We start from the raw sequence: 6,000 nt of genomic DNA on the forward strand, positions 1-6,000 counted from the left end.
GGTTTTATTTCAAGTTATAATTGTTGTACTGCCTAAGTATTATAAAATTAGGAATAATGTTTAAAAGCATAGTCTAGTAAATTAGGGTTTCAGACACGAATATGATTTCGCTATTGGAACCATAGGAGGTCAACAAAGTCTACATGAGCTATTTTATTCATCAACTAAGATTGGAAATCTTAGTGGAAATCCTCTGACTGTAATCGCTAATCTCGTGTGAGCGAGGAAATTGTGTGTATAGATTTATGCAGGTTAACACCCCATCCGTGGTTGCTAGCTACAACCCAACGGTTTTACGGGTGACGAACTTGCCCGCTTTTTCCAACGAGGAAGTTGTGTAAAAATCTATACTGGTTGACACCCTCACCCGTGGTTGCTAGCTACAAGTCAACGTTTTTCGAGTGACAAACGGTCATTTTTATTGATCCGACGTCGATGAAGCACGCGGTGTTTTTTATAATGGTACGAACCCTTTATAGTACCATTAAGAGGTATTGGCGTCATATTAGCAGCAGTTACAGACTCATGGTAGCAAAATTTTAGAAGCATTTTACTTTGTCGATATACAAGTATGAATGATAAGTATAAGTTTCCCAAACACTTATACTCTAAGTATAAGGAACTTGTAGGTATTCTACTTATTCATTAAGTAACCAATTATACCTAGCACACATACTCATATAGAATTGAAATAAGATTTATACGTAGCGGTTTTTACTCGTATGAGATTACAAACACTTATATTCATAGTATATGAAACTTATAGGTATACTACCAATTTAGTAAGTAAACCATTATACCTTAGATTTATACTATATGTTAGAAACATGTATAAGTCAAAATGATATTTTCAAACTATGTCCTATATTTTTTTAAACTTGGAAAAGTACTATAATTTACTTAGAATCAAAACCTGTGGACTCACCAACTTTATGTTGATGTTTTTTCAAAATGCATGTGTTTTTAGGAACTTGAGAAGCTAGAATAATAATATATGTTTCTATTATTAATAAAGGTATTTAGTTTATGATAAAACTATTTTGTATTGTTCAATATTTGACGTTACACCACCCAGTGTTTATGCCGCCGGCTGGGGATGTGAGAGATACCATCTGTAACATCCCTCTCTGGCACATATCACAATATTGTCCGTTGTGGGCTCCCGACACGAAAACTTCCTAGGGATCACCCATTGCTGGATTGTTTTGCCCAAGTTCTTATGGGATCTGCTGCCCTCAAGACTTTAAAACGCGTTGTGACAGAGAAGGTATCCACACCCCTTTATAAGGAAATGTTTCGTTCTTCTTCCCAGTCGATGTGGGATCAGGTACAACCTAGGGGGTCAAGGTGGGTTGTACCTGATCCCACGTTAACTGGGAAGGAGAAAGAAACATTTCCTTACAAAGGGGTGTGGATACCTTCTCTGTTACAAAGCGTTTTAAAGTCGTGAGGGTAGTAGATCCCATATGAACTCTGCAGTTAAGTGTGCCTGGGCGAGGGCAATCCAGGGATGGGTGACCCCCTAGGAGGTTTTCATGGCGGGAGCTCAAAGCGGACAATATTGTGATACGTGGCAGAGGGGGATGTTACAATTATACGTGTCTAATCACATAAAATTTATGTGGAAATACTCATTTTCACGTTCTTGATTCTGCTTTTCTTCTTGTGTTTTTAATTACATGAGATTATATGTATCTAACCAGATATAAGTTATATGGACAATATTAATTTTCGCAATACCTTTCAATAGTTGTTCTTTTTCATTTAGTCACATATGATTTATGTACAAAAGATTCATTTTCGTGTTTTCGATTTATCTTTTATCTTTTTCCACATTAATCATATGTGATTAAATACATACAATCACTTATGATTAAATACATGAGAAAATTCTTGAATAAAAAATGAGAAAACGAATATTATCAATATAAATCATAAGTGACTTGATACATATAATCACATGTGATTATGTACATGTAGGGCTGTAAACGGACCAAACGAACACGAACAAGGTATTTTTCATGTTCGTTCATTTAAGTTAGTTGAACAACAAACGAACACGAATGGATAAACGAGCAAGATTTTCTTATTCATGTTCATTCATTTAACAAATTACTTTGTTCATGTTCGTTCGTTTTATGTTCGTGAACATGCTAAATGAACATAAACGAACAAAGATAAAAAAAAACACAATTGAACATATATAAACATATATGAACATATAATATAGCAATATAATTAAAAAAGTTGAATATAAATGAATATAAATAAACTTAAACGAACGTAAATGAACATCATAAACGGACGTTCATGAACATAAATGAATGAACGAGACCATTGTTCATGTTCGTTCATTTAACTAAACGAACGATAATTTTTGCTCATGTTCATTTATTTATTAAATAAACGAAGATAAACGAACTTCCCGCCGAACAGTTCATGAATGGTTCGTCGGACGTTCAGTTCGTTTACAACCCTAGCCGTAAGCACTCACATTCGTAGCGTGAGTTCCAATCGTTCGAATTAAGTTTCTTTGATAAGCTTGACGTGGGAAACCGCAAATCCATAATTCTTGAGCTTTGAAGTGCTCTCAGGACCAATTCATTACGAATTTAAACTATTAGTGCTATTTGGTAATTTAATTAACCAAACTATGACTTATTTGGTTAAAGTGAATAAAGGAAGGGACTGAAGTGGTTTAAATGGAATCAATGTTTGAAAATTGGACTTATTTTGTAAAGAATTTTCCATGGAGGGGCTGTTTTGTTTTAATTGAACAAAACTTTTGGGAAAAAGGACTCATTTTGTTGGAACATAGCAAGGGAGGGACTGATATGGTTATCTTAAACAAATAGAGGGGTGAGTCTTGCCAAAACTCGTTAATTGAGAAAAGGGGTCGGGGCCCTTTATTCCCGTATACAAATTGACATTAGGCTCTTGTGCCCTTATTTTCCCATCAATCAAAAAGGGAAACGAATTGGCGATGAAATTAGCAAGGAATGGTCTCCGGTGACCCTTCACTGATCCGCTCACATCGTCGGCAATGGAAAACCGAACGGAACCAGGTGGTTAACAGTTGGTGGGTCATTGGTGGTTGTGGGATCGTGCAATGGCGATGGTGGGCAAATGGATTGAATAGCAGCAACATGTGATCGAATGGGGGTTCAATACCGACAACACCTATTCGGGTTCTCTCTTTGGTGAGTTCGACGAATAGGGGGGTGTGGGGATCAATAGTAAGCGGTGACAGTAGGTGGCTCTTCCATTCGTCCGACAGCAAACCCAAATGAAGAAGGCATGATAATTCTATGGTGGGCATCGTGACGGGGGAGGCTGTTAAGACCGATAGAAATAGGTGGGTTATCATGGTGGTGGCAGGCAGCGTTCCGACTGCCTATTGTTGGTGATTTTAGTGTCACCATGTCATTTTAAGTAATTGGAACTAACATGTGAGCTAATGGGCTTCATAATTTGTACTCTAATATATGTCTGGAGTTGTGCAGAGTGCACGCATGTATAAGATCGAATTAGAAGCCGGTTCGACGACTAGTCGGGGGTCGAGGGCAGCGCCCCCGGGTCCAGGGTTTCCAAAGGGGCGGCGCCCCTTTAGTGGGGTCTAGGGCCAATGCCCCTAGTGGGGTCCAAGGGGCAGAGCCCCCGTGGGGTTTGGGGCAGCGCCCCAAAACCTCACCGAATTTTACATGTGGGAACATAGTGGAAAATTCTATTTCTTGAGGGTGATTATGGTAAAACTAACGAAACTCGTTAGTTTTAATAACCCTAAGTCCTCATTAAATCCAGATTAATATTACTTGCTTCCAAAGCAACTGATGATGGCTCAACCCTAATGAAACCCTAATCTTGTTTAGTATATAAACGACTCTTCGTCTACAGAAGGGGGTTACGATCTTAAGCTCTCGTTTTTCATCATACATTCACAGAATCCTCTAGCATATTGGCTTACGTTTTTGTGCCTAGAAACGTAAGTGTCCACTTGGATTATCCTAGGCTGAATTTCTTGTAACCCAGGCATAGGGTAGAAATATCAGTTCGGAAAGTGATATCACGATCCAAGTTGGTATCCAGATCTCCACCACAAACCCTATTTTTCCTAACACATGTTGGGTGTCGTTCAGATTGATAATAGTAAGTGAATGGTGGTTCCCCTGTTTTTCTTCTTCTTTTGTTTGTCTTGACTGAAACTAATGGGAGGTAGGGAATAACACGAAAATTCTTTCTTTTTGTGTTGGCTGTAATTCAATGGGGGTTTAAATCAATAGATTTAGATGGGTTTTTGGGTTTGATTGTTTGAATATAAATCATGGTTGTGTGGGTTTTGGTATTAGAGAGATAGGAAGAGCATGGGAGGCTACCACGAAGAAGGAGGAAGAAAGAACAAAGGAAGAATGAAAGGGAGGCTGTATTTCTTCCTGGATGCAGGTAGACACCAGATCAAGAACGATGTAGGCAGAAAAGAAAATACTGAATCCATAAATTTTTAGTTTAAGATTTTAATTGTTGTTGATCTTTATATTGTACATTTTGTCTTGAGTATAGTTTTGGTTAAAAGAAACAAGGAATTTTTTTAGTTTAAGATGGAGTGCAAGGAATGAGAGCACAAACTTGTGTGTGTAATCATAAGAATAAGACAAAATTACAAAATGGTCCATGTGGTTGTCAAAATTATGTCGTTATGGTCCAAAAAAGTTTGGTGGTGCATCAGTGGTCCAATTTGAATATATTGTGTGGATTTGGTCCTTGGTTGACATTTTTGTGTGATTTTGGTCCACACCCGACCTAAAATGACTAATATGCCACTAAAATTGTTTTTTAATTTCTTTTTATCAATTTTCATAACATTTCTTATTCTTTTATTTAAATAAATATAAAAAAACCCAAGACCCCACCTAAGTCATCATCCCCAGTCCCCACCCCTCTCCCTCTCTCGATCTTCCTTCTTTATTGGCTAGACCTAACCTCCACCGTCGGCCTTGCCTCCGAGGACGACGACGACAACTCCACCTCCCACCGCCTATCTCTAAATTGAAATTTTCTCAGCCCCACATCCCATCGTTTCTCTTTAATATTAAATTTTTGCAGTCCCACCTCCCACCGCCTAAACTGAAAATTTCTCACCCCACCCCCACCGGTCACTGGTGAACTACTCCCTTCTATCGTCACCAACAGTACCGAAGAAGGGCAGTGGGATCATAGAGGAGATCGGAGTTACGGTTGCACAAATTTTTGTCAGATGTGTTCACCACAGTAGGACTGAGAAACAACGAAGTCTGAGAGGAATTCGACCACTGTGGTTGATGTCGTCTGCCTCCTCCGTCGCCACTTGCATCACTTGCCTTCGTATGCCTTTTTCATTTCCACCTCTGTTCACCTTCAGCTATTGTAACGACGATTGTCGTCCTCTATAAATGATTAGCAAAAAATCTTAAAATCGACACCCATACATGTAAATCCATGGAAAAAACTCTTGAAATCGACACACACTAAATTGGGAACGATAGAAAATAGGGTTTGTGGTGATTCAGTTGGAATAGAGGCGGACACAGATGGTGGTGATGTAGGTTTTACCATTTTTGTTTTGCGAACCGTAGCACCGATATCTAAACTCTGGCTTCGACAACGACTCTATCTGGCAAACCATATCTCTGATGGAGGGTAGCGTAAATACTAGTTGTTGCTTGGTTTCCTTGTCTAGATCCAACCATCGGAGGGAGGTGGTGGTGGAATTGATTTACATGAGGGGGAAGAAGTGGTAGAAGGGGATCGTATGAGAGAGAGGGGATGACATCTTATTTTTTTTATTTAATTAAAAGTAGTAAAACAAACATAAAGTAATTAAAAAAACAACTATAAGGGTATAATAGTCTTTTCATGGTGATAGGGACCAAAAACAATAAAAATATCCAATTTTGGACTAGTGGTGCACCATTAAAACTTTTTGGACCAAAATCACAAAATTTTGCCAACCACAAGGACCATTTT

Source organism: Lactuca serriola, chromosome 5, assembly GCF_051521515.1.
Source record: "Lactuca serriola cultivar US96UC23 chromosome 5, Lser_US96UC23_V15, whole genome shotgun sequence".
Classification (NCBI taxonomy): domain Eukaryota; kingdom Viridiplantae; phylum Streptophyta; class Magnoliopsida; order Asterales; family Asteraceae; genus Lactuca; species Lactuca serriola.